Here is an 8,813-nt window from a genome sequence, read left to right as displayed (position 1 = left end):
CTGGAAGTGAATCTTCCTGCAAACAAGACAGACGCTTGCATGATGTTTTATGATCTAGCCTTGGAGGTTATATAATATCGCTTCTGCTGTACTCTATTGGTTGAAGCAATCCAAGTCTGCTCAGATTCTAGGAGAGGGGATAGTGAGTTTGCCTCTCAAGAAGAGCCTTGTCAAAGTATTTTCAGCTATATTTTGAAGTTGCCAAAGGATTCAAGAGTAGCCAGATTTAGCCAACCCATCGGCTGACCACAGATGCATAAATGAGCCCAGCTATACCCAGCAGAACTTTCCAGCTGAATCTGACCCAAGTTGGTGAACCACACAATCGTGTACCAAATAAATTATTAGCCTAAGCCATTAATTTTGGGAGCATTTTGTTATGCAGCAATAGCTAACTGATACATCCTTGTAGGTGTATGGTATTCACTAAACCTAATATTGGCTGACCACATCTAGGACCCCTACACAGTGATGCAAGCCAGCAGATTTATCCAGTGACTCTTCTATGTCTGTGTTCACCCCACAATTTATCACCCCTGGTTTTACCTGTCATGACAATTACACCCATCCACTGCTCCTTGACGATTCTGTGAATAGAATTCCTGAATGTAATAAAAAATTGTTGAATTGAAGCAATCTCTAGCTATTCCACTCTAAAACCACATAGCTTACCCCATTGAATCTTTCATTTTACCAATATTAATTTATCACCTACTATATGCCATTCACTGTTTTTTTGGTTTGTTTTTTGAGACAGAGTTTCACTCTGTCACCCAGGCTGGAGTGTAATGGCATGATCTCAGCTCACTGCAACCTCTGCTTCCTAGGTTCAAGTGATTCTTGTGCCTTGGCTTCCTGAGTAGCTGGGATTACAGATGCACACTACCATGTCTGACTAATTTTTGTATTTTTAATAAAGACAGGGTTTCACCATGTTGCCTGGGCTGGTCTTGAACTCCTGACCTCAGGTGATCCACCTGCCTCAGCCTCCCAAAGTGCTGGGATTACAGGTGTGAGCCACCATGCCCAGCCTCCATTCACTCATTAAAACACTAGAGAAGTGATGGTTAACATGAACCAAAGTGTTCCTGCTCTAATAGAATTTATATATTTATGTTCTGGTGGGGTATAGTAAGTAGCTTCTAAAATGGCCCCCACCTCCTAGTATTCATGGCCTTCTGCTGGTGATTATCTTGCTTCTAACCAATAGAATACTTCATCATTGAGAAACTGTCACTTCTGAGATTATATTACAAAATATTCTGACTTCTATCTTGCTAGCAGACTTTTCCTCTTGATGGCTTTGATGAAGCAAGTTGCTATGTTGCAGAAACCCATGTGGCAAAAAGCTGAGGGTGTCCTCTGGCCAACAGCCAGCTAGGAACTGAGTTAATCTGCCCAACAGCACAAAAGGAACTGATTCTGCTAACAGTCACATGAATGAGCTTGGAAGTGAATCCTTCCCCATTTGAGCCTTCAGATGAAACCTTAGTCCTGGCCATCTCCTTGATTGCAGTCTTGCTAGAGACCCTAGGGCAAAGGATCCAGCTAAGTCATGCCCAGTAAAAACTATAAATAATAAAGGTATGTTGTTTAAGCTGGGCCATGTGTGGCAATCAATAACTATTGGGTGGCCAGGCGTGGTGGCTCATGCTTGTAATCCCAACACTTTGGGAGGCTGAGGCGGGCAGATCAAGACCATCCTGTTCAGGAGATCAAGATCATCCTGGCTAACATGGTGAAACCCCGTCTCTACTAAAAGTACAAAAATTTAGCCGGGCGTGGTGGTGGGCGCCTGTAGTCCCAGCTGAGGCAGGAGAATGGTCTGAACTCAGGAGGTGGAGTTTGCAGTAAGCCAAGATTGCATCACTGAACTCTACACTCCAGCCTGGGCGACAGAGCAAGACTCTGTCTCAAAAGAAAAAATAATAATAACAACTATTGGGTGTGGGGTGGGGGGAGACAGAGTTGGAACAAACATAGTAATAATTTGAAAATTAATCACAGAGTGATACAAATCATCTGAAATAGGAAACCTGAGCAGACTAGATATTATAGGAGGCTATCTGTGGTCAGCTTGTGGGCTGGCTAGATCTGGCAACTTGTGGATGCTTTGGCAATTTGAAAACAGCTGAAAAGAAGGTAATTAGAGATCTAGTAAGAAGAAAGGCACCAGGCCCAGATAATTTTATGGGCTGACCCTGGTCATCTCCATACCCTAGCTTGTGGCCATTTAATTTCTTCCTTCTTTCTTTTTTTTAAAGACAGGGCCTCATGGTGTCACACAGGCTGGAGTACAGTGGCACAATCTTAGCTTGCTGCAATCTCTGCCTCTGAGGCTCAAGCCATCCTTCCACCTCAGCCTCCTGAGTGGCTGGAACTACAGGCATGCATCACCATGCCTAGTTAATTTTTGTATTTTTGGTAGAGATGAGGTTTCACCATGCTTCCCAGGCTGGTCTCAAACTCCTGAACTCAAAGGATCCACTTGCCTTGGCCTCCCAAAGTGCTGGGATTGCAGGCGTGAGCCGCTGCACCCAGCCATGGTCATTTAGGTTCTACAACCAGTTTGGACTTTCACTCTTGGCTGATTGGAACTTGGTTGGTTTCTCACTTAGTTCTTGCCTTGGCTCCTTCCTCTGACTTTGCTACCCAGTGTAGCCTCACTGGCTCCAACTCTGGAGAAACTTGAAAGACAGTCCAGCTGTGACTCTCTTTCCTTCTTGCCTTCCCAGCAGCAAGAGTGAATTTGGATAGTAAAGACTTGTAAATGACAGGCACATTTTGAGGTCAGGCAGAAGAGGAGCCCATGAAGGAGATGGAGAAGGAGCGGTCAGGCAGACAGGAGGAGAACCAGGAGGTGAGGCCATCAGGGAAGTCTTGGGAGAGAGGAGTTTCAAGGGAGGGGGAGGGAGTGGCCACCCATTAATGAGTGGAAACAAGATAGAAACAAGTCTTGTTGGCTTTCACAAAGGAACGGTAAGTAGTTATTCTCCTTGGTCATTTCAGGAATGTGGTGGCAGGTGGGGCAGCCATCAGAGCGTTAGAGGGAGCAGGTGAAGGCAGAAGTGAAAATGCTTTTTCTTTGTTTTGTTTCTGTTTTTTTTTTTTTTTTTTTTTTTTTTTTTTAAAGAGGAATGATTTGATTTTTTAAACTTTAAGTTCAGGGGTATATGTGCAGGATGTGCAGATTCATTATATAAGTGAACATGTGTCATGTACAGATTATTTCATCACCCAGGTACTAAGCCTAGTATCCATTAGTTACTTTTCCTGATCCTCTCCCTCCTCCCACTCTCCAACCTACAATAGGCCCCAGTGTGTAGTTCCTCATTATATGTCCATGTGTTTTCATCATTTAACTCCCACTTACAAGTGACAACATGCGGTATTTGGTTTTCTGTTCCTGTGTCAGTTTGCTAAGGATAATGGCCTCCAGCTTTATCCATGTCCCTGCAAAGGACGTGATCTCATTCTTTTTTATGGCTGCATAGTACTCCATTGTATATATGTACCACATTTTCTTTATCCAGTCTATCATTGATGGGTAGATTCCATGTCTTTGCTAGACAGCCCTTTTTCTTTTATTTCTTTCCTTTTGTAGAGACCGAGGTCTCACATTGTCACCCAGGCTGGAGTGCAGTGGTGTGATCATAGCTCACTGCAGCCTCAAACTCTTGGGCTCAAGTGATCCTCCCACCTCAGCCTCCCAAGTAGCTGGGACTACAGCCACCACTCACAGCCCCTTTTTCAAGAAGTTTGGCAACACCTAGAGGATGGAGGGAGGTTTTTCTCTAAGAGGAGAAAAGCAACATGGTGAAACCACGTCTCTACTAAAAATACAAAAAATTAGCTGGGTGTGGTGGCATGCGCCTATGGTCCCAGCTACTCGGGAGGCTGAGGTGGGAGGATCGCTTGAGCCTGGAAGGTGGAGTTGCAGTGACCTGAGATCATGCCACTGCACTCCAACCTGGGTGACAGACTGAGACCCCATCTCAAAGAAAAAAGAAGGCCAGGTGCAGTGGCTCACGCCTATAATCCAAGCACTTTGGGAGGCCAAGGTGGGCAGATCACCTAAGGTCAGGAGATGGAGACCAGCCTGGCTAACGTGGTGAAACCCCGTCTCTACTAAAAATACAAAAATTAGCCAGGGGTGGTGGTGGGTGCCTGTAATCCCAGCTACTCGGGAGGCCAAGGCAGGAGAATTGCTTGAACCCAGGAGGCGGAGTTTGCAGTGAGCCGAGATTGCACACTGTACTCCAGCCTGGGGGACAGAGTGAGACTCTGTCTCAAAACAAAACAAAACAAAAAAACAAAAAACGAAAAACAGAAAGGCAAGGGGAGGGGAGGGGAGGGGAGGGCAGGGAAGGGGGGTCTGGAACTCCTAAGCTCAGGCAGTCCACATGCTTTGGCCTCCCAAAGTGCTGGGATTACAGGCATGAACCCGGCTGAGGCAGAGTTTTTCAAAATGTGGGTTCAAACCCCCACCTCCCTCAGAATCAGCTCTGGTAAAGTAAAAACGCAGATTCTGGGGCCAATAGTTATGCTTATAGAATCAGAGCCCCTCCAGGATAGGGCCAGAACTCTGGACTTCACCAAGTTTCCCAGAGAATGTGTTTTAATATCAGCGGCCGAGCACCCCTGGTTTAAAGGGACCCAAATAATGGGTTTTTTCTCTGTCCACCCTCTTCTGCTTCACTGTGTCTGGGAGAGGTCTCCTGAGCCTGAGCTGGAGGAGGGTGTTGTCTACCCAGCACCAGGAACCCTCACTGGGGAGGTCATTGAGGCCGATCCAGGTGCCTTGGCTCTTTTGGACATCCCAGAACTTCAGGAATTTCTGGGGAGGAGGAAGACCGCTGAACACCACCTCTCCTATGTCTGTCTGTATTCCCAGTGTCTCCTGCCACTCATGGCAGGGATGGCACAGGCCAGGGGATCAGGAGGGGCAGGATTGGGACAGATTGTTCAGCTCTGGACCCCCCCGCCTCAGGCCTTGGGAACCCAGTCTAGCGTGGCATGTGTGTATGTTAATGCACATACATGCACATGTGTCAGGCATGCATGTTAATTCACATCTGTTATGTACTGTGTGAGTGCACATGTGTGTTATGTATCTGTGTTAATGCATGTATGTTATGTATGTGTGTTAATGCATGTGTGTTATGTATCTGCTAATGCATGTGTGCTTGTATGTGTGTGAGTGCACATGTGTGTTATGTGTGTGAGCACACGTGTTTGCGTGTGTTAATGCATGTGCTATATATCTGTTAATGCATGTGTGTTATGTATGTGTGTGAGTGCACGTGTTATGTGTGTTAATGCATGTGTTATCTATATGTGAGTGCACATGTGTGTTGTTTGTGTGTTAATGCATGTGTGTTAATGCATAGATATATGTTAATGCATGTTATGTATATGTGAGTGCACACGTGTGTTATGTATGCGTGTTAATGCACATGTGTGTTATGTATCTGTTAATGCATGTTATGTATGTGTGTGAGTGTACGTGTGTTATGTATGTATGTTAATGCACGCGTGTTATATATCTGTTCATGCATGTTATGTATGTGTGTGAGTGTACATGTTATGTATCTGTTAATGCACGTGTTATGTATGTGTGTTAATGCACGTGTGTGTTATGTATGTTAATGCATGTGTTATGTGTGTAGTGTATGTGTGTGTTATGTGTGTGTTATGTATGTGTGTTAATGCACTTGTTATGTGTTAATGCATGTGCGTGTTATATATCTGTGTGAATGCATGTGTGTTATGTATGTGTGTGAGTGCATGTGTTACGTATGTGTTAATGCACGTGTGTGTTATATGTCTGTGTATGCATGTGGGTTATGTATGGGTGTGAGTGCACATGTGTTATGTATGTGTTAATGTGTGTATTATATATCTGTGTGAATGCATGTGTGCTATGTGAGTGCATATATCATGCATGTGCATCAATGCACATGTGTATGTATGTTAACACACGTGTGTTATGCATGTATGTTTGCACACATGTGTTATGTGTGAGTGTACGTGTGTGTTATGTGTGTTAATGCATGTGTGTTATGTATCTGTGTTAGGGCACCTACACACGGGGAAATGTATTAACTTGTGTCTCAGTCCATATATCTGTCCAAGGAAGGATTATGTATGGTATCAAAGGTGCTCTGAGCTCCCTTTCTGTCCAGGCACTCCTTTCATACATGTTTTTCTCCCACCTGACCTCTCTAAACTCATAATGGTTCCTCTTCCAGGAAGCCTTCCCTGACTGCATCTCCTCCAACTCCCCCCACTACTAGCTGCCCACTGGGCTTCCATTTCTCAGAGGGCAGAGGAAGGTAGAAAAAGGCTTTCTGTTGACCCACTGCATAGCCCAGTCCCAGGCTGGAAGGTTACCTGGCCCACCTGCTCAGCATACTGTTGATAATCACCAGGTGAGCCTTCATGTCCTCATAGGCAGACAGGATGCTTTGCAGGAGCCCAGGGTCCGGGAGAAGATGCAGCAGCTTTCCTGGAAGGGCTCCCAATTCCAGGGGCAGGGACAGCATAGACCAGCTGGGCAGGAGGGGTGGGACTGGACCGGTTGCTCGACTCTGGGACCCCCTGCCCCTCAGGCTTTGGGAACCCAGGATGGGTCCCGCCTGTCCAGCTGTCAGCTCAGTCCCCAAGAAATCCACAAGAGAGAGAGAGAGAGAGAGCTCAGCTTTACCCTGGCCTTCACAGACCGACAGCAGTGGAAGGCGAGTCCCAGCTTTTCCTATGACTCCTCAACTCTCTCCTAACCTGGGCATCAGACCGTCACCCAGCGTGGCGTTCATCCAGGTCAGCTGTCGGCGGATCCTCTCCAGGTTTGAGTATATCTGGTCACGAGAAACAACAACTGGAAGAAGAGGACTTCAATTATGAAGCGAGAGAGGGTCCCATGAGAACATTACCTGTGGGTGTCATAGTGACTCTGACAGCCCATTTTACAGACCAGAAGACTGAGGCTCAGAGAGGGACTTGTCCGGCATTGCTAGTCCCCATGACCTCACACAAAGGGTCAGTCCCCTCCTTGCTCCTGCCATACATCTGTCACCCTTGTGGTGGTATCTTGTCCGAGGTCACACAGCCTTGAAGTCCTCTCCCACCCAGGACCTCCAGTGTCCAGCCCCTCACCCAAGCTGTGGTTCCTCTGATCATCCTGGGTGTCCCCTGGTGGACGCTGGTGGATCCTGGAGACTGCAAGAGAGCAGAGCATCCCCTTTGATGAGCATCTACTGTATGCCTCACCCTGTGTCAAGTCTAGCTTAACCCATTTATGCCTAGTGTTCCATTATTGGAATGCTAAGCTTGTGGGAGATATTTATATCCTACTACTCCGGGTCATCACCAAGGTTTGATTTTTCACAAAAAAATTCACAACAGGCTGGGCACAGTGGCTCACACCTGTAATCCCAGCAATTTGGGATGCTGAGGCAGGTGGACCAGCCTGGCCAACATGGTGAAACCCAGTCTCTACTAAAAATACAAAAATTAGCCTGGTGTGGTGGTGGGTGCCTGTAATCCCAGCTATTCAGGGAGACTAAGGCCAGAGAATTGCTTGAACCCAGAAGGCAGAGGTTGCAGTAAGCTGAGATTGCGCCACTGCACTCCAGCCTGGGTGACAGAGCAAGAATCCATCTCAAAAAAGAAAAAATCATAACCTCTGGCATAAATGGGGGGTTAAGATCTCTGAGAGCCTAAGTTCTTCACAGGGGAAGACAAGCTTCATTACACAGATTAAGAAACAGGCTCTGCCGGGTGCAGTGGCTCACACTTGTAATCCCAGCACTTTGGGAGGCTGAGGCAGGTGGATCATGAGGTCAGGAGGTCAAGACCAGCCTGGTCAAGATGGTGAAACCCCGTCTCTACTGAAAACACAACAAAAACAACAACAACAAATAATTTAGCCGGGCGTGGTGGCGGCGCTTGTAGTCCCAGCTACGTGGGAGGCTGAGGCAGAGAGTTGCTTGAACCTGGGAGGCAGAGGTTGTAGTGAGTTGAGATCGCGCCACTGCACTCCAGCCTGGGCGACAGAGCGAGACTCTGCCTCAAAAAAAAAAAAAAAAAAAAAAAAAGAAAGAAGAAGAAGAAATATGTTCAGAGAGGGGCAATGAATTGCCACACAGAAAGGGCATGGAGCTTGTACACCCCAGCCCTGGTGGATCTAGAGACAGAGAGAGAATCATCCCAGAAAGAAAACCCAAAGAGAACCAGGACTCTAGGCCCCCAGCTCCAGCATCACCCAGCCCCCTCCCTGACTCACCTTGAACCAGAGTGGTCACCAGGAGGACAGAGAGAAGGCTCAAAGAGATGCGAAACAGCAGCAGAGGCAGAGGGGCCCGGGTCAGTCATCCCTCAGGACCAGCAGATGGGCAGAGCTGGGGACTGGTGGATAGTCCCTGCCCTGCTCTGCCCAGCTCTGCCCATACTGGAGAGACCCTCCCAGCCACCCACAGCTCCTGAACTACCCGCCCAGTGCCTGGCAAGCTCCTTGAGCTGTGAGGAAGATGCTCGGATTCTCTCTCAGGAAATCTCTGGTTCCAGAGTGTTACTTTCTCCTCTGATCGGGGCAGAACACCCTCAGCTAAGCTTTGAGGCCTGCTGCATCCCATGCCCAGGACTAGAAGCTCAGCCACTCCACTGCCCACCCCAAGCTGGAGGTGAGACTCAGACTCCCCCACGACCCTGGGCACCTGCCCTGCCTACTGATAGGCCAGGGGGGCAGGGAAGTGCTGATAGGAGAAAGGCGGGGTCTCTGGTGAGGGCTGTACCCCTGGGGCCTGTGCCCACAG

The sequence above is a fragment of the Rhinopithecus roxellana genome, chromosome 8, assembly GCF_007565055.1.
Source record: "Rhinopithecus roxellana isolate Shanxi Qingling chromosome 8, ASM756505v1, whole genome shotgun sequence".
Taxonomy (NCBI): Eukaryota; Metazoa; Chordata; class Mammalia; order Primates; family Cercopithecidae; genus Rhinopithecus; species Rhinopithecus roxellana.
This window is presented reverse-complemented; position numbering follows the sequence as displayed.